Below are 25,792 nucleotides of genomic sequence, written 5' to 3'. Positions count from 1 at the left end.
GCCAGACTTGACTGTGTGGTGAATTTGAGGCCAGCCTGGGGAAATAGAGTCTGTCTCAAAATACATGGCTTTTCACTATGTTGCCCAGTCTGGCCTTGAACTGCTAAACTCCGGTGACTTCCTGCTCCTTTAGCTGGAATGGCAGGCATGCAGCCCCGTGCTGAGCTGTGACTCTTTCTCTGACATGTTGCACGCTCACCCACCTGCAGCTCCTGTTGGGGACAGCACCGACACTGGGGCTGAGAACTTCCTGCTTGGTGGTGAAGGAAGAGAAAGGTCGGGGAGAAACTGTCCTCTCTGTGAGGACTAGTCCCTGATGACATGTGGCTTGGGCCACGCGTGTTCTCACATTGGACCAGGTCTTCCTGCCCGAAGGGCCAGCTCACAGGTGGGCCTAACTCCTCTGCCAGAAGACAAAGCCACACAGGGACGCTTCCTGAATAAAGGCGGGGACAGTGGTGTGCCCCTGTGATGGGCAGGAGGAGGCAGGAGCATGTCCAGGCTGGCTGGCCAAACTGGTGAGCTCCAGTTCAGTGGGAGCCCGGCCTCAAAAACTGAGGTTGAGAGACCAAAAGATAAAGTAGCAGCGATCGTTAAGACCTAGAGTAGGTGCGGTAAAACGTTAGTAATGCACTGAGGGGAAGAGCTACCTCGCTGTGTTCTTTCCCCACCCACTAGAGATACAGTTGCTAGGAAACTGGACCCTCCCCCTAGGGAGAGACACCTGGTCATTAATGGTCTGGGAACCTTCCTATAGCCAATCAATTCAAAATGTAGCATCTTGACCAATAGATGCTTGCCAGGCAGGAATTGCCCCTGCCTTGGGCATGCTGGGAGGGACCAGAATCTATAAATCACCCAACTAACCTGGGGCGGTGGGCTCAGCTCCCACCGCTTCGGTGGTGGGGCTGTGTAGGCCCAAGCTGCAGCTTGTAATTTACAATAAAAGGACCCTCATGTGTTTTGCAATGGAGTCAATTCCTGTAGATCTTTTGGGGGCTCGCGAACTGGGTATAACATTTGGAGGTCCCACCGAGATTCCAGGGCCCCCCAAGACCTCAGGACTGATCCAGAGGGTCTCATACCAGCTGGTAAGTGTCGTGTCTGTGTCTCAGTCTCTGTCATTGCCGCTTTGTGCGGTGTGAAGTGTTCCGTTGGCGCCTATTTTCTGAATTCTGTTCTGCTTCGAGGCATCTGTATGAGTGACTAAATGTGATTTGGACAGACGTGTCAAACAATCACAGTCACTGAAGTTGGGAGAGACATCCCCCAACTTCATCAGTATCTGGAGGTGGTCTAGAACCACCCACCACTCTGAGGCTTCTGTGGCAGAGGAGCCAGAGTGGGAATCTGAAGGTCTGTTTTTAATTTGGCCAGCTGGTGGATGTTTTTTTTGTCTCAATGTCTCTGTGCAGTATTTTTTGTGTCTACCTTCTGTTTTCTGTTCTGAAAGGCCTCATGAAACTTGTTTAAAGTGTGTGCCTATGTGTTTATCAGGACTATAAATGCATATGTATAGGTTACCACGTGGTAACCTCAGTGTCTCGCCGCCTTCTTGACTTTACCTATAAATGCATATGTATAGGTTACCACGTGGTAACCTCAGTGTCTCGCCGCCTTCTTGACTTTACCATGTGGTTTATAATGTGACCGCCATCTTGGTATGGATAAAAAAAAAGGGAAACCTTGGTCAAATAATAATTTTAAATAGGTTAAAAGGATGAGTTATTTTAAATTGGTATTGGCTTTAGAAATTAAATTGTTTGTACTGGTAAATTCTGGTTTTAAAATCTGGTTTTGACTTTTAAGATTATGGATATGCCTTGTGACTTCTCTCCTACAAAAGGGGCACTTTATTTTGATATTGCAAGAAAATATTTAAGGCTATAAAATGTTTAAAGTTTATCAGGCATTTGGGTATGACAGTGATCTTGGGTATTTATTTTATCAATTTTAGTAAATGAAACCCTGCATTATTGTTTGTGCTAATTGAAAAAAATTGCAGTTTTTAAAATGTATCATGTGGAGAGTTGTTTGTTTGTTAAGCTGCTTTGTTTATGAAAAAACATGTTTACAACCTGTTCTTTACCTTGAGACAAAGAAAAGAGGAAGTTTCACCAAGTTCCTTAAAGCTTGTTCTAAGTTCCTTAGAGTTTATGTTACCTTTATGTTACCTGCTACAGGGAAGTTATTTTAAAAAAAATTGGGCAATTTTAGAACTCCTCTTTGTATTAATGTAACTTTTTTTTTTTTTTTTTGCTTTGCCTATAAAAAAAGTAAATTATGGATGCTGGGCTCTAACAGGATCAGGTCAGAATGGAAAAGATTTTGATGAGAGTTTTTGTGTTGTCTGAAAAGCAAAAGAGAAAAAGAAAAAAAGTAAAAATGTCTGGTTAAGCCAGAAAAAGGAAGCTAGGAACCTGAAGGTATATAGGATGTTGCAGAAGGTTAGTGAATGTATTATAAAAAGCCAGAGAGTTAGTATGATTTGAGAAAAAACTGTACTTAAATATGTTAAAATTCATTTAAAAGGCTGGTGATTCCTCATTGCAAAATGTTTTTTATGCTCTTTTAAGGGGAAAAAATTCTGGCTGATAGGTTTGGTATGGCTGGAATAATTCTTACAGTTTAAAATTGTTCTGTACTGTTCTGTTATGCAGTTGGTTCTAAAACTTATTTGATCACTAAGTTAGAATTTTTGGTTGTGGGGGATTATGGATGCTCCACAGTGTTTGCTGTATCATCAGCGGCACCTAATGGCTATGTTTGGTATTGTCAGTCACAGCCTGTGCTAACACATGGCTAGCCGCCATGATCGTTCAGGGATAGAGAGCACATGAAGCTGTAGTTTGGCTGCCATATTTGTTTAGGGCTTCCAGCTGAGTTCAGTTACACGTGGCTAGCTGCCATGCTGGTCCGGAGATAAAGAGGGTAGAACCATGAGTTTACCACATTTTGTTTAGGTATCTCAATTATGTTCAATCATCTGATTAGTGCTAAATGCAAAGCTTTTTACTGTTCAATTTTAATGCAAGTGGTAGGAGCAGCAAGATTTGCTAGCCTCTCTATGAACTGTATCTGATTAAAAGGTTTGCTTTGGTTTTAGTTCAGAAAGAGCAGATTTAAAGTCATGCTAAATACTGCAGTTGAGTCTTACCTAGTCTCTTTGTTCAGGTTTTTTTTTTTAAGGTTAAGCCTAGGATGGATAACTATAAAGTTTGCCTATTTGTCTTAAAATATATACTTCTAGAACATGCATCTCAGAAATATGCTAGAATTAGAGATCATAGCATTCTGTTTTATAGGACACAGTTTCGAGCAGATGATAAAAACAAAGAGTAACTCAGATATGCTGGCCCTCAAGCTTGTCAGAGATCTGAATATGGCATTTTAACATGTGTAAGCTTATTGTGAAATAATAAAAAAAAATCCTGGCAGTAGCTCCACCAAGATCTCCGAGAAGATTTGGACACAACGACAGATGACTGCAACTCTGGATTGTGGTATCCTAACCACTGGGCAATACTGCCTCAACTGGTCCACTGCTAGGGCCCAGCCAAAACTGTGGACACCTGGAGTCAATGTTTCACATTGCTAAGGGTGAGGTGAGGCCATTCTCTCATTTCTTTCTCCACAGAAACAGTCTCTCATCTTATGTGCCTGGCAGAACTGCCTCTGTTCAGGATGCCGTGAGACACAGGAGCCAGGGACACTGCCTAGGTAATGAACTAACTAGTCATCCCTGTCATTTTGATTGGCACATGGATTGGTATTTAGCTTATAATTTATCCTTCTCAGGTCTCTGAACACCTTGATGGCTATGCTAAGCTTACGGTAGCTTTGCAGCTAGAGAGAAGACAATTAGATCCACTGTTACCTCATTGATCAGTTCATTAGCTAGAACTACAGGGTACTAGATCTCTTATTTAAAAGAAAAACAGGTTTGCCTTGCTCACAGGACTCATGTTAGTTGCCTGTGTCTTAAGATAAATAAATGGAGCCTATGTAGGGTCTGAGGATACAGGAGTTTAGGTTGTAAAAATCTAGAGAGTGTTGTTTGGTCTGAGAAAATGTTTCAGGGTTGATAAATGCAAAAAATTGGAGAGTCTAAGTAGGTTTTTTAAGATATATAATTATAAGTTATAAAAAATATTTTAAAGCAGATTAAAAATGGGAGATACTGTAGATTCCCCCCCCCTCTTTGCTACTGTTGTGCTTATGTTATGAGATTTCAGAAGTTCAGAGTTTTGGCATTAATCAATAGAGTTCTGATAAGTTGATGGAGCACTGACTGCTTATTATTCAGTCACCAGCTTGAGATTTTAATTTCCTTTGGTTGACTTCTGGAGATAGACTTAAATGTGCTTCTCGTTATTTTAGAAAATCTGTTTAATGTGTATATCTGACCCCAAAGTCATAGCTTTTAGTATGGTATTCTTAATATCTGCCATTTCTGGGGTAGATTTTGACACAGAACTATCTTAGACCTATTCCTTCTAGTTGCATTGTTAAGGAAAGTCCAAGCATCCAGGGTTTAGCACTAAGCCAGTAATGTATCTCTGCCTGACTTTCCAGTGTGAACATAAAGGTGGGGTTCCAGACCATGGACACACCCAAGTTGTTTGTGGTTATAAACAACAGCTAACTGACACTCGTTCAGTGGGATGCAGTTTTACCTGTTCCTCTCAAAATGTTCGATTTGCTGAGATGTTACATTTCTGAGTATTTAAAATTATGTATTTCCTTTTGTGTACTAAAATATTTCATATGAGTTTCAGGATGTGACCTGGATCTGGCATAGCTCAAAAGGATCGCAGATGAGATTTTCTCTGATCTTTCCCATTTAATAGACAAATTTTAACTTCTGTCTCCAGTCTGAATTTGTCTCAGCAGATTTTCACCTGTTTAACTCTGTTCCAGGATCAGCTGTGGACTGCAAGCTGAAATCTGGACTTCTTGGAAACTGACCTGATTGCTCCCTGCCTCTTTGGGTGGATCAACTAACCAGATGCTTGGGACTTCCCCATTGCCCAGCCTTTGACTGGCATTTCAGTCTCCCTAGCCCCTGATGCCTACGGTCCTATGGTCTAACGTTCAGCATCGAAGAAGCTCCAGAAGACGGATCTTCGCCCAAATTCCCCCTAGCAGGCTAAAATGCTAAGTCAAAAGGGGCTCGCTGGCACTAGCTATTATCTTGGGCATCTGCTTAGCTGAAATGGAAACTAATATTGCAGCAACTGGGCTAAAAGACCTACAAAGACCTACAAAGACCCTAGAGAGAAAGGATAATAGTTCTCCTTGGCTTACTACCCCTATATCCACCCTGAAGGGACCCCTACTCATTTTGATTTTAATTTTGGGCCTTGTATTTTCAATCGCTTAATGGCTTTCATAAAAAAATGCTTAAGAGCATTACACTAATGATATTCAGATCCTGTTATAAAATGATAAGTCTATAAGATACAAGGGGTCATGTCTGGAAGACCCAAGATTGGGTCTTCAAATGATCATGGGAAAGGGGTAAATGAGAGACCAAAAAATAAAGTAGCAGCGATCGTTAAGACCTAGAGTAGGTGCGGTAAAACGTTAGTAATGCCCTGAGGGGAGAGCTACCTCGCTGCGTTCTTTCCCCACCCACTAGAGATACAGTTGCTAGGAAACTGGACCCTCCCCCTAAGGAGAGACACCTGGTCATGGTCAATGGTCTGGGAACCTTCCTATAGTCAATCGATTCAAAATGTAGCATCTTGACCAATAGATGCTTGCCAGGCAGGAATTGCCCCTGCCTTGGGCATGCTGGGAGGGACCAGAATCTATAAATCACCCAACTAACCTGGGGCAGTGGGCTCAGCTCCCACCGCTTCGGTGGTGGGGCTGTGTAGGCCCAAGCTGCGGCTTGCAATTTACAATAAAAAGACCCTCATGTGTTTTGCAACGGAGTTGATTCCTGTAGATCTTTTGGGGGCTCGTGAAGTGGGTATAACAAGGTAGAGAGCAACCGAGGAGTCCTGACATAGGCCTTGGCTTCCACATACACGCAGGAATGTACACACACACACACACACACACACACACACACCATGCTTACACCCAGGCAGCCTGTCTTTTCTCAGATCTCCCTTCCCCTACTCTGCCTGGAAACGACCCTCGTTTCCTTCATGTTTTAGGCCCTAGGAAAGGGAAGCGTTTCTTGCCAGAGGTTGGTCGGTGTAAGCTCAGGGCTGGGCAGCCACACAGGGAGGTGAGGGCGTGAGAGACACTGGATCAGGAATAGGAGGAAGAGCATAGACTGTAGCTCATGCCCAGTAACCATCTCTTCAATCCCAGGAGGTTTAGGGTCACCCAGGAGATGCACAGCTGTGAGGGCCTTTCCAGGGAGAGTTAACAGAGGACGGAGGACCGTGAGAGTGAGAAGCGCCTGCTGGAGGAGGGCTCTCAATAAGACAGCAGGGGCAGGAAGCTTCCCTCTGCTTCCCTCATGGACACCATTCAGCCTTCTCCCTCCTGCTGCTGCCTCTTTCTTGCCATGGTGAACTGCCTTCTTCAACCTCAAGCTATCACGAACCCTTTCATTATCAGGTATTTTGTCACAATAGCAAGAAAAGTCATTAACACAGAGATCTGACCACATCTGGCTGATAGCTAAGCTGGGGAAGAAGAAATTGGTACCCTCTTGTCATCAGACGACATTGTACATCTGTCTGTCTATCTATCTATCTATCTATCTATCTATCTATCTATCTATCTATCTATCTATCTATCTATCTATCTGTCTATCTATCTATCTATCTTGTGTGTGGCCAGTTTCTTCCTTTCTTTGATTCCTTTCTTGAGCCTGCATGTATGGTATGCACACATATGTATGTACATGTTTCTATCTGTGCATGTGTGCATGTGGAGGCCGGAGGCTGAAATTTTCCTCCCTTGTTCTCCACCTTACTCATTGAGGCAGGATGTCTTGCATGAGCACAGAGCTCACCAATATGGCTATGATAGCTTTGCCCTTGTTGTGGGGGTCTCCTGTCAGCCTCCAGAGTGCCCAAGTTCCAGGGACCAGTATATCCAGCTGGCATTTCTGTGGGTTCTGGGGGTCCAAACCCTGGTCGTCAAGCCTGCTGCTTGTGCACAAATGGTTCAAGCACCAGACAGTGTCCTCAGCTTAATCTATTGGGAGTCATGAAAGAGCCACGCACAGAGCAGCCTGGCCTACAGTGGCTCTGGTGGCCTTGGGTGGTGGCTTTGTATCCCTCTTGCTTCCATGTCCCAAGGATGAACCTCATGATTTTCTTTAGGCAAGGAGGCTACCTGCCTTCCACCTCTCTGCTGTTCTGATGCACTGCCAGACACACACCTGCTCAGAGAGGCGCTGGGATAGCTGGAGAGATACAGAAGAGCAAAACAACCAGGCTGAGCTGTGACTTCCTAACACGCCTGCCCCAGCCCGGGAAGTGTGGAGCCCCCACTTAGTCTTCACTTTTTATTTGCTCACCCTCAAACTGACGCACTCCTAATGCCAGCAAAAGCAGAACTCGCGTCCTTGGTGACCTCGAAGAGGAACCGAAACAAACAACCAAACAATTCCATTCAAGAAAAAGAGCAGACACAACCTCGGGAACTGGGGTGTGCGCCCGAGGTCAACCTGCTTTCTGAATGAGAAGCAGGATGTGGCCAGGGCCTTGGGGTGTGCAGGAGCCAGAATGAGGAACTGTGGAGGCACTCTGGGTTCTGTGGGGTAGAGCTGGCCTCACACTGTTTCATGACACTTCCTTCCCTCACAGCTCAGCGGCTTCAGACCTCGCAGCCCGAGACCAGCAGGGCATCCTTGCAAAAGACAGCTGTCCAGCTACTCTCCCTCATTGTTCCCCCTCCACGGCCCCAACATTAGACTGAAGTTCAGTTACCATGGCAATAGCCCATAGTCCTTAGGAGATGCTTCTGTTGGGAAGGCTTCACCCTCAGGGATGGATTACCGTGTCCCAGGGAGTTTGTGCATTATTTCAGCGGTGGGCTGTTAGAACGGTGTTTGGCCACTTCAGTCTCCATGTCCCTTGATGCTAGGACTGCAGCTGGGAGTCTGAGCTAGGGTCACCTGGTCGACCCTCCAGGAGCCCACCCCATCACAGGTCTCCAGCCTGCCCCAGGGATGCCCCCCTCGGTTTCCCCTCTCTCTCCCGCCCTCTCTCCTTCCACCCCACTCTCCCCATGTAGCCTGTCCTCTGAGAGGCTTTACCTGGCCGTCGATCGAAGCAGATGCTGAGACCCACAGCCAAGCATTAGGCGGAACTGGGGGAGTCTTGTGGAAGAGTTGGGGAAGGATAGAGGGATCTGGGTGGGACAAGAGCTCCTCAAGAAGACCAACAGTGTCAGCTAACCTGGGCTCATGGGGGCTCACAGAGGCTGAAGCACCAACCAAAGAGCACACGTGGACTGGACCTAGGCCCCCAACCCAATGCAGCTTGGTCTTTATGAGGGTCCCCCAGCAAGGGAGCACAGGTTGCCTCTGATTTGGACTCTGCTGCTGCTTTTGGATCCCTGTCCCCTGGCTGGGTTGCCTTGTCTGGCCTCAGTGGGAGAGGATGTGCTGGGGCGGGTTGAGGGGGCTCCCTTTTCTGAGAAGGGGAGAGGGAAGAGGGGGGAGGGGCCGCTATTGGGATGTAAAATGAATAAAATAAATTTAATTAAAAAAGAACAGTGTTTGGATCATCAGCTCCTCGGCGCACACTAGGTCACTCTCCCGCCCTCTCTGGTGATCTGAATGGACACTCAGGCCCCGATGGAGGTTTGTTTGTGGAGGTTGCAGACAGTCCAGGAGGGGGAGCCTTCTGAAGGACGCCGGGGGGGGGGAGAGGCTTTGATGGTTTATAGTGTCACCCCACCCCCTGTCCCCCTGTGTGGATGACAATGACGACCAGCTCACTCCCTGCTTGCTGACTTCCCTTGCCCACCTCGGGACTCTGTGCCTCCGGAAGCAAAAATGAGGCCTTCTTCCTCATGTGCGCTCCGACAGGGTGTTTGTGCATCGTCAGAAGAGTGGCACTGGCACCTGCTGCTGCTCAGCCTTCCCCAGGCAGCAGCGTGTCTGGGGCCATCAGCTAACGAAGAGCTTGTCCACGGCTGCTTGGCCCGTCGCGAGCATCCTGTGCCAGCACAAGGCAGCATGGTGGGTGGCCGAGGTTGCCGGGGCAGCTGGGGAGAGAGGTGCAATAGGCCAGGGCCCCCTGCCTCCTCAGGACCTGCTTCCTTCAGGAGCTTCCCAGCAGCCCCACGGCCTAGGCACCATGCCTTCAGACAAGCCCTGGGGAAGGGCCATTGGCCGAACCCCTTGACACGCCATCCCTTGACACGCCGTCTTTTGACTCGTCTCCGTCAGGTCCCGTGACTGTCACGCCTGCGCCTCCACCCGGCCCTGCCTTCTCTGCAGGTCTCCGCGGCTGCTGCCGTGACTCCCCAGCTTACACTCCATGTCCACAGCTGTGCTGCCACACAGGCTCGGGAGCCTCGGGAGGCAGAAGGCTGGCTCGCTTCCTCTGGCTTCACCCCTTTCCAGTGAGTCCGTGGGGTTCTGTTCAGTGAGGGGGTTAGACTGTCTCCTTAGCACCTGTTGCCTGTGTATAACTATGTTTCATGTGCCACGTTCATACATGTACGTAACGTATTTTGCTTACATTCACCCTGTTACCTTTTCTTGCTTCTCCTGACCCCTCCTCTCCCCTCCCCACCCCCTTCCACCTTCATGTCTTTTCCTTGTTTGTTTGGGTGGCGTGTTAGGCTTCACTAGGGTTTCCCACAGGACCCCAGACGAGGGCTCATTTTCGGGAGCAAGGGCATCCTAACAGCAGCTACCCAGCTGAGGAAGATTCCTCCTAAATGAGGGAGCTTTTCCTAGCTCTACTTAAAGTAGCTCTGCTATGAAAGATGTAGCCAACCAGCTGGGTTAAATGAAGGGAAGCAGCAGCTCCTGCCATCGGCCACGCTGCGCTCGGGCGAGGCTGTGCACGGGGACGGGAGCCTCGTCTTCTGCCTTGTCCTCACATACTAGGGACACCCGCCTTCGTGGTTTCCTACTTGTTTCTAGTTTAGCACATTACAGCGACACTGCAGTGGACTATTCGGACACCCCGGACGTGAGAGCTGTTAGCCCGGTTTACCGACCTGAAGCAGAGCGGGCAGAGCCAAGGCTTTTGGAGCCTGGCTGTCTCTCTGTCAAAAGCAGACTCGATGCTTTTCACTCCTGTGGCTGTGGTGCTCAGAAAATTAAATTAGGTACTTTGGGTAAAAATGCTAAAACCTGCTCATTTCCAACAAAATCCGAGGAGCGCTGGTCCTAAAGCAAATCCACCCGTTAAGTGACCGCGCCTCCCCCGCCTTTTTGTGGAGTTGGGCACAAACCCTGAGCTTCTCACAGAACACACTGTCACTGAGCCTCCTCTCTCTCTTACCCAGGCGTGCACGCGCACACGCACACACACACACACACACACACACACACACACACGCACACGCACACGCACACACACAGAGATTTGTGTTTGATGTGTGACTGTTTCACCTGAAAGCATGTGTTTGCCCCATGTGACTGCCTGGTGCCCATGGAGGCCAGCAGAGGGCAGCAGAGCCTCGGAAATGAGGCTATAGATGGCTGTGAGCTATCAGATGGCTGCTGGGAATGGAACCCAGGTCCTCTGCAAGAATAAGAGCATTCTTAACTGCTGAGCCCTCTCTACAGCCCCCCCCAATCTCAGGTGTGTGTGCTGTAGACGTGTGCACATGTTCATGCATGTGCACTTGTGTGTGGAGGCCAGATGCACTCCTCAGTCACACATCACCTTCTCTTCTGAGACCTGGCTCCCCAACCCTGGAGCTCACGATTAGACTGACTGGCCAGGTAGCTCCAGGGTTACAGGTACTCCCCTGTCGTGGCTGACATTCTTGTATGGCTTCCGGGTGTCTGAGCCCAGGTCCTGATGCTTGTATAGCAAGTACATTGTCTACTGACCATCTTTCCAGCTTCTGGAGGTCTCCTTGCCTGTTTGCTCACGGGGACCATGATGTCACTACAAACCTGCCTGGCTCTCAGCCTTCAAAAGGAAACCTCTCAGGCGAGGTAAGAGTGTTCCGAATGTGTGTCTGGGCTCACAGCAAGAAAGAGTGAGTGCTGAAGGCTTTGGATCCCTCTGGGAGCTTCCCTCCTCTCTGGCCTCTGCCCATCTCTGTGCCTGCAGCAGTAGCCGGGCCTGGATATCAGCTGATGTGTGCACTGGGCAGGCAGGTGAGCTCCTGCTTAAAAGGCTTTATTCTTTTCAGTGCAAAAGGGAATGGTAACAGCAAAATGTGCAGAATTGTCACAGGACCAGGGCCTGGACCTTGAGAAGTACCCAGTGCTCTGTCTGGTTTGTCTCAGCCAGCCCCAGGCCTAGAGCTTAAACATCTCAAGTCCTACCCCGCAGGGTCCATCTCAAGGTCAGTGTGGTCCCTCCTGGGTGCCCTCCTCCTGTTTCCTGCAGTCGCATTGGTTAGGGAACTTCTCCAATGCCCTCATTTACCTAAACTCCAAATAATTTCACTTCCTGGGGTGCCAGGCTTCTGGTGGCCACATGTGAGTTTTAGGGGATGGGCAGTTCAGCCTATGCCTGTAGGAAAGTGTCAGACACTGGCGTGGCCAGCAGCCCACCCCGGGCCGCTTGCTCCTCATGGGCCCAGCCAAGCGCTGTTTCCCAGCACTTACACCGGTCAGTGCTCACACTCCCGACTACACATCAGGAGTATGTGGGGAACTTTTAGAAACGGCAGAGTCTGCGGGACCCAGACTCGGGTTTTGTGATGTGGATCCTGGGGCACTGCAGGTCGCTGATTGCAGACATGTGCAGAATTCTGGAACCTTCTCTGCCCCGAGCGCCTGGCTTCCTGGTGGGTCTCATCTTCGGAGGCTCTATGTTCTACACTCACCTGAGGTGTGGCCTTCCTCGGGCTCACTCCTGAAGACCCAGGGACCAGGTGGAGCAGGACCTGTAAATGTATCCTCCGGCAGCCCTGGGCAACCATGCTCTGTGCCTGCACCATCCAGTCAAACGCCCACTGCCACAGCTTCTTCTTCCTGTCCCTCATCAAGACGCTGCTCACTGAGCTCAGCAAGCCGCGTGGCTGTGACCTCAGCTACTCTTCCAGCCTCTACCTTTGTTCCAAGCAAGTCACGTTCTGAGGTCCAGGGCAGATACATTTTGGATGAGGGACACCACTTAACCCCTTCCGCCTGGAAAGGCCTTAAAAATCTGCACTCAGATGAGACTCTATGGGCTCCATGTCCTGGTGTGGCGAGTCTGCAGTCTTTGGCGATTCTAACCTAGCTGCTTGTGACACTAGAGAGACTTCCATCATTGCCTTCCTGTGACCACGTAAAGACACCTGAGAAGGCTGAGCTCCATCAGGGGAGGAGTCTGTGGTCCATGGCCAGCTTTATATTCCAGTCTGACCTATGCCGTGGGGTGTGTGTGTATCTTTCTCAGCAAATGAAACTCGGGGAGCTCTTTTGGCTCCTCTGTGCTCTGGCTTTGGTGCTGGTGTGTTATTTCTGGCTTTCCTATGTCTGGACAGCTGTGGGCTCAAGCAGCCATGCTTGTCACCCCTTGGTAACCTGAGTCTCTGGGGCTCACAGGTCTGAAACAAAAGTCCTCAGTCCTTGGGGTGTTGACGGTTTTCTCCAGAGAAGTTGTGAAGCCAGTTTTGTGGGGTGATTTGGCCTGGCTTCCAACGGAGGCCTTTGATCGACAAAGGACTCATTCAGCGATCCCTTTGGTCTTAATAAACTGCAGACTGTAGATGGCATGCCCTGGGGCCAGAGAGCCCTCTCTGGTTTCCATTTCCCCTGGCAGAGATCCCTGGTGGAGCAGAGTTAGGGCATGGTGAGCTTCAGGTGCACATCCTCCTGGAGTTGAGAACCCCAGGCTGCGGCTTGGGATAGGTGGGGCCTGACTGAAGGACAGCTTCATCTTTGCGTCTCTGGAAAGACATAGAGCTCTTCTCACCCCGCCCCCTTTCCTTTCTTTAAAACTCATTTTTGAGATAGGTATGCTCTGCGCCCCAGGCTGGCCCTGACCTGTGTCTGGTCTTCTGCCCCAGCCTCCGAGGGGCTGAGGTACAGTAAGTCCATCCTGCCAGACAGTCTCTGTTCTCTGCTCCTTCTCTCCCTTTCTCTCCCTCTTTTGCAAGGGCTCCCTCTGGCCAGAGCTGAGGCTCTCCCCTCCCCGTCTCAATCCTTCAGCCCACAGGTAGCGTCCTCCTGGGACAGCAGGAGAGGAAGACGGTCCAAGAGGCAGATTCTTCCATCCTGAGCCAGATGAAGCATGTGTGTAGGTCGATGGCTGCAGCGGTGGACCAGGACTCAGGCCGGTGGAGCCCGAAGCCTGGGTGTTCGCTCCCTACAGGAGCGGGCTGGGGCAGGACGACTGTGCGCTCGGGGTCCCTGGCCTCCGAGGCCTCCTGTTCTCGCAAAGGACCTGATCTCATGTTAACGCTAGACCGGTGAGCGGCCTGACCTCCCAATGCTGCTCCTCAGCCACGCGGCACACAACGTGTGGACGTCTGTGGTTGCCTCATCCACCACCATCCGGTCCACGCCAAGCATCTCCTCCGTGACAACGCTTCTACAGAGATTCGAGGAGCGGAAGCACAGCGGCGGGGACCTTAGAATCCGTGTGAAACATCAGGTGTGGTGACATTTGCAGCGTCGTGGAGGTGGAGAAGGGAGCCCTGGTCTCGCTGCCAGTCACTCATCCACATTGCTAAGGCCTGGGTCTGTCTGCCTCAGAGTGGATGGTGGTCAGGACTGACACTGGAATTTGACCTGTCACCTTCACACTCACGTGTGTACATGAACACCATACACACACACCACGTACACACGCATATACATACATGCATACATACACATTACATACACTCACAGGACACATACATGCATACACACATACATGCATACACGGCACTGGGGAAGAGAAACCGTGGGTGTCTTAGTGTTTTATTGCTGTGAAGAGACGCAGTGACCTCGCAGCTCTCACAGAGGAAGCATTTACCTGGGGCTGGCTCACAGTTCAGAGGTTTAGTCCATCGTCGTCATGGCGGGCAGCATGGCGGAGAGCAGGCAGATGTGGTGCTGGAGGAGCTGAGAGGGCGACATCTTGATCCGAAAGCAGCAGGAAGTGACAGTGACACGCTGGCCAAGCTTGAGCCTCTGAGACCTCAAAGCCCGCCCACTTGTGACACACTTCCTTCAACAAGGCCACACCTGCTGATAGTGCTCCCTGTGGCCTCTGGGGCCTTCTCAATTCACACCACCACCCCGGGGAACTGAGACCAAAGTGCAGGAGGCCCAAGGGGCGGATTACCCAGCCTGAGAGAGCCAAGGTTCTGAGACGCGCTGTGAGGGTGAGTGTGCCCGGGCCGGGAGGAGAAGCCAGCGCCCAGGGACCGGGAAAGCGGCATAGATGTGGGTGGCTGTGGGTGCTGCAGGCAAATGGGGCCACAGAGAAACACAGGAGGCCAAGCCAGCCTTCTGGGCGGCCCTGATTGTGTGCTGAGCAGCCATGGTGACCCGTGTGTCATTGGTGACCACAGGGAGCCTGTCCTCAGCTTCTTCAGCTTATGACGGAAGGAACAGATACGCCAAGCCGGAAGCCCCCACCACCCTAGCATGCCTCACATCCTTAGCCGCTCAGTGTGCTCTGTGTGCATTCCCACGCGTGACCTGAGCCTGAGGACAGGCTCCTGAACTGTTGGTGACAAGAGCAAACCCAGCGGCCAAATGTCACAGTGTGAGTTCTGCTTCTTCGCCACTGAGAGGATGAAAATGGTGGAGTGGGGGCGGGGGTGTGAAGCACATGCAGGGGCTGGGGGGGGTCATGTGAAGCACACTGGGTCGGGCACTTCTTGGGTTCAGGTGAGCTGGGAGGTCTGTGGAGCCTCCAGCAGCCCCGCACTTGCTCTTCCCCACATGCTGTGCTCCGGGTGGGTGCTCCCGGGCCATGGGCAGGAGGAAGCGCCCTCCAGCTTCTCCTGAGCTGAGTGCTGCCAGCCAGCCAGGCTGGGCCTGAGCGGATGCAGGGGGATCACGGGCCATGTGCCCTGGCTGTTTGTTGCTCGTCAATATTTGGAAGCTTGGGCCTGTTTTGGGGTGCTGCTGAGCCCCACCTTCAGCCCCCTCGCTGGCCTGATGTACCAGGGTCCTTACCTAGCATCTCCGGGAATTCTAAGGTGGCTGCAGAGGTGCCAGGCATGTAGGAAGAAGAAGCGAGTCCTTCACGTGGACGTCAGCCCTGGTCCCCCTGCCTCTCGCATGCAGGTCATACAGCCCCTGAAGCGGCCAGCTGCCTGGCGTGTTATGTTTGACATCCAATGGTTTGCCCAGGTCGTTGGGCGTCATCACCCGTGGGGCCACCGGATGTTATCAGGAAGCTTTGCTTTATTTTAACCACGTTCAGTAAAACTTTACTCATAAAAAGTGGTGGTTGGTCCTACCCCAGTCTGTTATCATTTTAAAGTTTTAACTAGCTCTACAGAGCAATATGTTTTTGTATGGCGTTTTCATATACACTTACTTTTGAATGAATCTTCTCTCCACTGAAAAATGGACAATAAAAATGTGGTAGCTATACACAATGAAGTTTTATTCAGCTATAAAGAAAACAAGTGAAACTGTGGAATTTGCAGGAAAATGGACGGAACTGGACATGATCGCATTAAGCTTGGGAACCCAGGCTCCGAAAGGCAGTCTGGCTTTTGCATGCAGATCCTGGCTTCAGACTTTTGCATTTGTGTGTTTATGTGAGAGTGAGTGTGGGTAGAAACCAGGAACTCAGAATGGGGATGGAGAGAGGGACAAAGAGGTTTAAAGGAGGTGTGCATGCCATGTGAAAGCAATGGCTTTGCTCTGGTGTAACAGAGCTGGGTGCCAGGCCCAGCAGTGACCTTTGCCCTATTCTGCTGGATGGTTTCCTGTCAGCCTGACACAAGCTATCGTCATCCGAGAGGCAGGACCTCAACTGAGAAAACACCCCCATAAGACCAAGCTATAAGCAGGCCTGTAGGGCATTTTCTCAGTGATTGACGGTGAGGGCCCAGCTCATGGAGGGTGGGGCCATGTCTGGGCTGGTGTCCTGGCTTCTCTAGGAAAGCAGCTGAGCCAGCCATGGGGAGCAAGCCAGTGAGCAGCACCCCCATGGCCTCTGCCTCAGCTCCTGCCACAGGTTCCTGCCCCGCTGGAGCTCCTGCCTGGGCTTCTCTGTGTGTCTGGATGTGTAAGCCAATGCTTTGGTCATGGAGTTTCATCACAGCAATCGTGACCCTAGCTAAGACACCGATGTCAGCTGTGGCCAAGCAGCATTTTCAGTCCTTCCCACTGGCAGCAGAGCTGGTGGCCGAGGTCTGATGACACACAGCTTTCTTGGTTCTTGCTCATCTGGCATGAATAGAACCAGGCTTATGCAAGTCATGACTCAGTCCTGCCACTCCCACACGCCCCGAGAGATTGCCGAGAACAGAGGGAGCTGGCAGAGGAGAGTGCAGGACAGACAGACCCAGCCCTGCAATGCCGTGGCAGCCATTCCAGGGCCTACAGAGAGATTCAGGAGGCCGGAGGGTAGGGAGAGTTTCTCCTTTAGGCCCCAGGATGTACTCAGGCCTGTAGGCCACAGGCTTTCATCCTGAGTCGGCCAGGAAGTGGAGGCATGTGCCCTCTGTCCTCACACAATCGAGACGAAGCCTCTGACCCTGGAGGCCCCCACTCACCTTCCACCGCTGCTTCTGGAGTCACCTGCAGTCTCTGGGTCCATAGTTCCTAGTTACCTCGGGGCATCTGAGGCTGGCTCCTGAGGTTTAACGTCACAGCCTCCAGCCATCTTCCCAACTGGGAAGCAACCAAGTCCTGTCTCCTCAGGCGGTATTTTAACAGGGACCCCGTGAGGCAGGCCTCTCAGGCTAGCGGTGGGCGGGCTTGGCTCCTTGCCATGGCTCTACAGCGGACGGGGTACAGCCAGTCAGCTCATGAACGGTACCCTAGGCATCCTCTGGGGATGTGTGGAAGATGGTCCCATGTGGGGCCACCCAAGGCGCAGCTCGCTCAAGTAACTGGGGACAGCCGAAGGTCGGGCTGCTGGGCCGCTGGGCCGCTGGGCCGCTGGGCCGCTGGGCCGCTGGGCCGCAGGCCTGGAATTACACAGTGTGGGGCATGGCCCGCTGTCTCCGCTTCTCACTAAGGCAGCACCTGCGTGTTGCCCTGTGTCGAGGGCCGAGTGCTGCTGTCTGGAAACGCGGGAAGAAGACAGTTATAAGCGGCCGCCTCCACTCAGAGGAAGGTGTGGAGTTGATGCTGGATGTGGAGAACAGGGACCCCCCCGTGTCTGCCCCCGCTTGCTGGGTGTGGTGGGCAGCTGTCCCCGTGTCTGGGAGAGGAGCAGGGTGGGATGGGGACCTTCCAGTGGGCTGCAGACCTCTAGGATGTCCTCAAATGTATCGAACCAAATAGTCTGGAGCTACAGCGCTACAGAGTACTTCGGCATGGTTATGTACTGTGTATATTAAAATTGTAACGTGTGTGTGTGTGTGTGTGTGTGTGTGCTGGGACACGGTTTTCCTCTGTAAACCAGGTGGACCTGGAACTCACCCTCCTGCCTCAGACTCCGGAGTCCTGGGGTTAGGGTTCATGCCCGGCTGGCGTGTCTCATACTTGGCTTAATGGCAATGGAAGAGCGTTTCTGGGACATGGGGAACAAAGGTCCGTTATCTGTCGGCCACCTGGCTACGTTGTAATTCAGATCTCAAGTGTGTTCCGGATGTCCCTGCATAGGTGCTCACCCCCAGGCTGCGGGTATGTGGAAGTGGTGTGTGTTCACAGTCCAGGCTGTGGATACGGGGAGCTGGTGTGCTCACCCCCAGGCTGTGGTTTGGGGAGGTGGTGTGTGCTCACAGTCTAGGCTGTGGTTTGGGGAGGTGTGTGTTCACAGTCTAGGCTGTGTATGGGGAGGTGGTGTGTGCTCACCCCCAGGCTGTGGATGGGGAGGTGGTGTGTGCTTACCCCCAGGCTGTGTATGGGGAGGTGGTGTGTGCTCACAGTCTAGGCTGTGGTATGGGGAGCTGGTGTGTGTTCACAGTCTAGGCTGTGGTATGGGGAGCTGGTGTGTTCACCCCCAGGCTGTGGTTTGGGGAGGTGTGTGTTCACCCCAGGCTGTGGATACTGGGAGCTGGTGGCAGATGGGTCCTAGCCGGGGGAAGCTATGTGACCCTTGGGGTGCCTGAGTGGATTTTAAAACCTCAGGTCACACCTCTCTGTGTCCCCTGGTATAGACAGGCTGGTTGGGAGAGTTTTCTCCTTAGGGCAGGTGACAGGGCAATACCAACCCCTCTAAAGTCCCAGTGACACACCAAGGTGCAGTCCCCCCCAGGCGCCCTGGGGAAGGAGCTCTCGGGCTTATTTACTCCCGGGTTGCTGTGGAACGTGGGCACTTCAAGCTGCCCGCCTCTCCAGTCTGCCCCGGCCATGTGAGATTAGGGCCGAACCGCACACACTGCTTGGAAGAGGTTGCCGGGTACTCAGGTGAGGTCCAGGGCCCTTCTGCCCTTCCTACGAGGACTGACGCCTCCGAAAGCGTGAGTCAAAGTAAATCCCTCCTCTTGGTGAGTGGGGTGTTTAGATATTCCCAGTAAGGGAAAGGTAACACGGCATCTGTCTTTTTTCAAGACAGGATTTCCCTGTGTAGTCTTGGCTGGCCTGGGGGGCTTTGTAGACCAGGCTGGCCTCAAACTCACAGACATCTGCCTGCCTGAGTGCTGGGATCACAGGCGTGTGCCACTGAGCCCAGCGTTAAGTAATTTTCTCAAGTGTACTGTGCACGTGACAGCCAGTTCTAGTCCGCTGACGTGTTTTTGTGCCCACGCATGTGTGTGTGTGCAGGCTGAACCCCTCTTATACACGGTGCTTGGGACCAGAAGTGTTTCGAACTTTAGAATTTGGTTTTGCAGTAGTTGTATAAAACAAGTAAAATGCCTTGATGGAGGCCTTGACCCAAATGTACCCGTGAAGCTGTCACACAACCCTAACACGTGAGGCCCAAGGGAGCTTCACAGCACTTTCCACAATTCTGTGCGCAAAGCAAAATTTCACGGTATGGAATTTTCTGATTATGGCGTCGGGCCAGTGCCCAAATAATTTGGGACTGGGGGGGGCAGTTCGTGTTTCCGGTGCGAAGCGAGCCTGGGTCACCCTGCGTGCTGCGCCAGAGGCTGTTACCGGAGCTGCAGCAGCGGCTGTTGGTCTCTTTGTTTGCTTACCCAGCCACACGCCTGTCGGTCCTGCTGACCTGCTTCTGCCAGTTCTGTAGAACACTGGAACTAAAGAAGTCAGCCATTTGGTGTCTTCTGGTCAGCTGCTGTCGCCCTGCGTCATTTTGGGTCAACAACCTGGGCCTCCCAATGTTGATGTCTGAGTGTCTAAGGGTCCTGAAGCTGTCCTTGTCGATCAAGAAACAACTCAGAATCCTGAGGAGGCAAGCAGATCTGGCTGCCCTGACACGCCGGGCGCCCCTCCGTCAAGGGTCAGGAGCCTCCCGGGCGTGGGCTGAATTAGACAGACACCCAGTCTGACCCGTGCCCACAGGACCCTCCGGGCAGCGCCACCCTGGGCGCTCTCGGGATGCAGCATTGCCGTTGGGGGTCTCGCATCATTTCCTGGGACCACAGGCAACTGTGGTGGGAAAAGTTGCCAAGGCTGTGGAGGCAAAGTAGCAGTGGGGCAGTGCACACACGGAAGGGGAGTGTGAGGCCAGGGCGGGTCCCCAGTCCAGCGGTCTGCCCGGGTCCCTCCCCGTGGTGGACAGATGGGGTTCTCGGGATGCACACTCTTGTATGTATGGTCAGAGCACACCCCGTGCCTCCTCAGGTCCCATGACCTCTGTAAGCACTCTCTTCACACACAGTGTCCAGGGTGGGAGGAGAATGCCCACTTTTTTTCTAGAAGGGGCACAGTTCCACTTGTCACAGCTAGGAAGACGCCTGTTTTCAGAGGGGCCAGGTGTAGGTGCTCTTTCCTTTCCCTGTGGCTCTTGCCACGGGGGATGGGTGCAGGTTACCAGTGTGTGAGCTGGTGTGACACACAGATGTGTCATGTCTGTGCTTCTGGTTTGTCCTGGCATCTTCTGCTCCTGCATTGGCCAGAAGAGCACGCCTGGGTGGCTGCTGACAGGCACTCTTCACCCCAAGGCATTTGTCTACAACCTCAGTGTTTGGGGACAGAGACGTGCAATTCCTGCAGCTCAATGGCAATAGCCTCAGGTTCAGTGAGTGCATGCATGCACGCATGCACATACACACACACACACACACACACAAACACAGAAACAGAGAGAGACACAGACACAGACAGACAGAGAGACAGAGAGACAGGCAGACAGAGAGACAGGCAGGCAGGCAGACAGACAGATAGGCAGACAGAGAGACAGACAGGCAGAGAGACAGGCAGGCAGACAGACAGACAGGCAGAGAGACAGACAGGCAGACAGACAGGCAGAGAGACAGGCAGACAGATGCAGCAAAGTGAGGAGAAAGGCCGGGGGAGAAGGAGGAGGAGGAAGCATGAGCAAGGGTAAAGTGGGAAGTAAGTGAGCTGACGGCAGGGAGTCTGCTTCCCCACACTCTCCGTGGGGAAAGGACATCTGCTGGCTCCGGGGGCCGCCAGGAAAGTCACACCTGCCTGTAGCTGCCCTGTGCACCGATCCCCCATTCCGCAGCCACAGCGGAGAGACGGAGCTTTTCCTAGGTTGTCCCCCGGCCAAGTTGGAAGAAACTGTAGACAGCAGCTTGAGCAGCGCGCCCAGAGCAAACTCCAATTCAATGGAAGCAGAAGTAAGCTGGCAATGCCAGCCTGCTCTGGGAAGACGCGCCACGGCCAAGGACTCGAGAGCCCCTGGGCTCTGCCCACCACCTCCCGCCACTGTGACAGTAAACTTGTGCCCAGCTATGTGGGGCCAGGACTGAACCAGGGTCCTTATGTGCAAGCACTTCGTGGAGCTGTCTCCCCAGCTTCCGGAAATGGCTTATTTACTTAGAAGATGTGGATCTGAGCCTTCCCCTGGGGCCATGGAGCTCCTACCCCTCCTGTAAGTGTGAGAGGTGGTTTGATGCCGGAGGAGGAAGCCGGCTCATGGCCAAGCCTCGAGGAAGTCCTCCCACCTCGTGGTACCTCGCACACACCTTTCTAAGTGATGGAAGATGCCCGTTAGTGTACTCACAGCCATAACAACTAACGGGCCACGGGTGTCCCATCGGTATTTGGGCACATGAGACTCACACTGGATGAGGTCGCCCCCGTGTTTGGCCACTCTCAACTAGATGTTGAACAAGCCCTTCAAACGCCATCACTCTAGGGGAGTTTTAAGCGGGGGTGTGCCCTGGGCTATGTTGCCCTGAGTGCTGCAGGTTCAAGAGTATTATCTCAAGTGAGCTTTCGGTTTGTCCCTGTGGGTGTGTGCACACGTGTGTGGTTTGCATGCTAGTGTACACACATGTGTGCATGTGTGTGGTATATGTACAGAAGGCTTTGTGTGAGTGTGACCACACACCTGGGGGCCAGAGGTCAACCGCAGGTATCTTTTCTCTGTCTCCACCCTGGTTTTTGGCGGTGACTGACAATGCTGGCTGCCCGGCGAGCTTCAGGGGCCTCCCAGGCTCTGAGCTTCATCTCCCCAGAGCTGGGATCAGGGCGCTAGGCCCGCTTTTTGGGTGCTGTGACTCGGACCTCAGTTTTCACGTCTGCAGGCCAGCACTTTACTCACTGACATCATTTGTTCCTAAGAGTTAGAATGAAAGCTGGGGAGTCCGGATGGAGGCAGTGAAGTCACCCGTAGCCACACTGACATCAGACACTTGACACACAGCTTCAGGTCTCTCTCACGTCGCTGATATTTTCCCTTCTGCTTATTGTTCTATCATAAGCATCTTCCATCCACTGAAGTCTTGGAAAGCGTGATGAAAACCTGTCTTCTTATGAAACATGGAAGCGTGTACATGCTGGCGATGGGCTTAGTCGTCACCCACCGGCCTGCTGCTTCCCCTCCAAACCTCCCTTCCAGAAATCCCGGCGCAGTTTCCAGGAACCAGATTTTATCTCTAGATGTTTTAGTATGCATGACCTGGAAGATAAAGACAAAAAACTTAAAATCACAAACCATTTTCTCTTGTAAAAATAATATTTCAAGCACCACAGCGAATTTTGCCAGCATTTGTATTTTCCAAGTTATCACGTGAATTTTATTTTCAGCGGTTTCTTTATATTGGGATCCAAACAAATTTGGTTCCTTCTTTTTAGACCGGCTGCCACCCCCGGGTTTTCTTTTAATCGAGGAAGCAGTGCGGTGCTCTGTGGCTTTCTGCAGTGGGGGAGGAGTGTGGGCCTCGGACGTTGCTGCTCATGTCCCCGTGGGTGTCTCGGGGGGGCTGGATGCGTGTGGCTTTTCTGCATGGCTGGAAGGTGTTAGAGCTAGACAGCTGGGCAGGTTCGAGTCCAGAGGCTGGGGAACATGAAGACAATAACACTCATGTCGCCTTCCACAGAAATGGTCCATTTTCATGTGAGCGCCTGAGCGTGACTCCTTAGTTCTCCAGGAGCTTCACAGTGTCACACCAGGGCATTCTTCCTTGCCCACTGGTTGGAATGAGTTTCGGCATTCAATTCTTCAGTTACCCCAAAGGCACTGTGAAGACAAAGCTTGCGCAGTGCTCATGACGCAGAGCTGGGGGAATGGCTCAGGGGTTAGGAGCACCTTGAACTCTTGAAGAGGTCCTGAGTTCAATCCCCAGGGCCCTCTCCATGCCTCCAGGCCCGGGGTGTCTAGCTGCCTCTGCTGTCCTGAGTTCAATCCCCAGGGCCCTCTCCATGCCTGCAGGCACGGGGTGTCTAGCTGCCTCTGCTGTCCTGAGTTCAATCCCCAGGGCCCTCTCCATGCCTGCAGGCCCGGGGTGTCTAGCTCCTCTGCTGTCCTGAGTTCAATCCCCAGGGCCCTCTCCATGCCTGCAGGCCCGGGGTGTCTAGCTCCTCTGCTCCTGCACAGGTACTACATGCACATGGTGCACACATGTGGGCAAAAACTCATCCATGTAAAGTAAATGTAAGAAAATCCAGAATACTTAAATCAGTCCCAGATAGTGCCACGGTCCCAGTGCTCATCAGTGATCTTTGTTGTTCTTGTGACTCCATGGGCTTAACCAGTTTTCCCTTTCCTTTCCTTTCTCCTTTTTCCTTTCCTTTCCTTTCCTTTTCCATTCCTTTCCTTTCCTTTCCCTTCTCCTTTTTCCTTTCCTTTCCTTTTCCTTTCCTTTTCCTTTCCTTTCCTTTCCTTTCCTTTCCTTTCCTTTCCTTTCCTTTCCTTTCCTTTCCTTTCCTTTCCTTTCCTTTCCTTTCCCTTCTCCTTTTTCCTTTCCTTTCCTTTCCTTTCCTTTCCTTTCCTTTCCTTTCCTTTCCTTTCCTTTCCTTTCCTTTCCTTTCCTTTCCTTTCCTTTCCTTTCCTTTCCTTTCCTTTCCTTTCCTTTCCTTTCCTTTCCCTTCCCTTCCCTTCCCTTCCCTTCCCTTCCCTTCCCTTCCCTTCCCTTCCCTTCCCTTCCCTTCCCTTCCCTTCCCTTCCCTTCCCTTCCCTTCCCTTCCCTTCCCTTCCCTTCCCTTCCCTTCCCTTCCCTTCCCTTCCCTTCCCTTCCCTTCCCTTCCCTTTCCTTTCCTTTCCTTTCCTTTCCTTTCCTTTCCTTTCCTTTCCTTTTCCCTCTCTTTCCCTCTCTCTCTCTCTCTCTCTCTCTCTCTCTCTCTCTCTCTCTCTTTCTTTCCTTGAGACAGGGTTTCTCTGTGTAGCCCTGGCTGTCCTGGAACTCTCTCTGAAGACCACGATTTTCTGGAACTCACAGAGATCCAGCTGTTTCTGCCTCCTGAGTGCTGGGATCACAGGCATGTGCCACCACCATGCCTGGCTCTGCTTTTATTCTTACTGACACTCTAATCACACCTTCCTGCCACGCAAGAGCTTATTGAGGTAGACTTATGACTTTTCCAGCACATTCCAGTAGCCTTTGGTTGTCACCTTGTTTTCTGAATGACACAGGCTTGGACTTGTGGAGATCGCATGAATTTCCTGTTTGGGTCTGGGCTCAGCTCTCCGAGCAGCCAGGTTCTGTCAGGGGGAATTGGTGATAGCAGTGACCCCAAGTGGCCCCGGGGATGACTCCTGCTGCCCGCTGATCACGTGTCCCGGCGGTGTGGAGTTCCCTTTCTTTGTGTCCAGGCGGTACCTGTTCCTTCGCTACAGAGCACGCTGACCAGTGACTTTGAGAGTCAGCCATCTGGTGGGGAGGAGCTGTTCGGGGCGATTCTTTAGTCTCTGAATTCAGACAGAGCTCTTGGAGCAAAGGGCAAGCTGCCCTGTGTCATGCCTGGTACTGGAGGTGGAGGCTGGAAACCGAGGCCTGGCAGTGCGCGCAGAGGGGCTTCCACGTGGCACGTGAGCTCCCGACCGCACAGGTGAGGTGGGCACTGGGTGACTTCCCCTTGGTTGTACATCAAAGGTGTGTAGACAAAAGCCACAGCTGGGGAAGAATATGAAATGTTCTAGAAAACTTAAGAGTGTTCTGGCGAGCTACAATCAGTTTGCGTCTCACACTGACTGAGCCTAACACTTAGTTGGAGAGGAACAGGTACCGGATGGCCAGTGGGCTGACATTTGGCTCAGCTCTGATGCCAATGAGCCCACAACCTTCAGCAGGCCCCTTGAGCTCTCTCAGCCTTAGTTTCTTTACCCTATATCAGGACAGCAGCCCGTGGCCTCTGGGTAATGTTGGAAAGGGGGCAGGACAGAGTCATTGGGAAATATTCTTTTTTTTTATGGTAGAAAAAGTATATATATTTAGAGTTAACCAGCTGGACTCAGTTTAGATGATCCCAATGTTGTTGGCAACATCCAGAGCATCATAATCAGGAGCCAACCAAACATACGCCTTCTCTCCATCAGGCCTTATCAGGCTATTGGCTTTGGCCACATCACTGCCATGGAGTTTCTTCGGCCTGTTTGATCCGGTGCTGTTGGCCTTGGCATCCACAATGAATACAGGTGTGTTGCTGTCCTGTTTTCTTCATGGCTGACTCTGTGGTCAGGGGGAATTTGATGATGGCACAATGGTCAAGCTTGTTTCTCCTGGGCGCACTCTTTCGGGAGTATTTGGGCTGCCTCTGGAGCCGCAGGGTCTTGGGCCGCCGGAAGGTGGGTGACGTGAGGATCTTCTTTTTGTGGCTATAGATGCCTTTCAGCACTGCCTTCTTCGCTTTCAAGGCCTTCACTTTGGCCTTGGCTTTGGGAGGGGCAGGAGCTTCCTTCTTCGCTTTCAGCACCATCTTGGAGAAAAAGTGGGAAATATTCTGTAGACTGCAAAACTCAGTCAGTGTGCAAGACAGATATAGACAGAGCCCTGGTACCAATCAGGGGTGGAGGAGGGGAGGGTCATGGAGTGGGGCAATAAACATCCCTTTTCTCCCTCCCTTCCTCTATCTTTCCTTCCTCTTAGTCCCCCTTTCCCTCCTTCCTTCCATTTTGCTCTCTCTCTTCCCCTTCCTCCCTCCCTCCCTCCCTTCCTCCCTCCCTCCCTCCCTTCCTTCCTTCCTCCCTTCTTCCTTCCCTCCCTTCCTCCCTCTCTCCCTTCCTCCCTCTCTCCCTTTCTCCCTCTCTCCCTTTCTCCCTCTCTCCCTTCCTCCCTCTCTCGCTTCCCCCCCTCTCTCCCT

General features: G+C 51.9%; 1 pseudogene; it reads right to left on the bottom strand.

Moving 5' to 3' along the window:
* Positions 1-24,948: 24,948 nt before the first annotated feature.
* Positions 24,949-25,408, bottom strand: LOC110564681 (large ribosomal subunit protein uL23-like; annotated as a pseudogene).
* Between the last annotated feature and the right edge of the window lie 384 nt (positions 25,409-25,792).

Source organism: Meriones unguiculatus, chromosome 17 (genome assembly GCF_030254825.1).
Source record: "Meriones unguiculatus strain TT.TT164.6M chromosome 17, Bangor_MerUng_6.1, whole genome shotgun sequence".
Lineage (NCBI taxonomy): Eukaryota > Metazoa > Chordata > Mammalia > Rodentia > Muridae > Meriones > Meriones unguiculatus.
The sequence above is the reverse complement of the archived record's forward strand: the minus strand, read 5'-3'. Positions and strand labels throughout refer to the sequence as shown.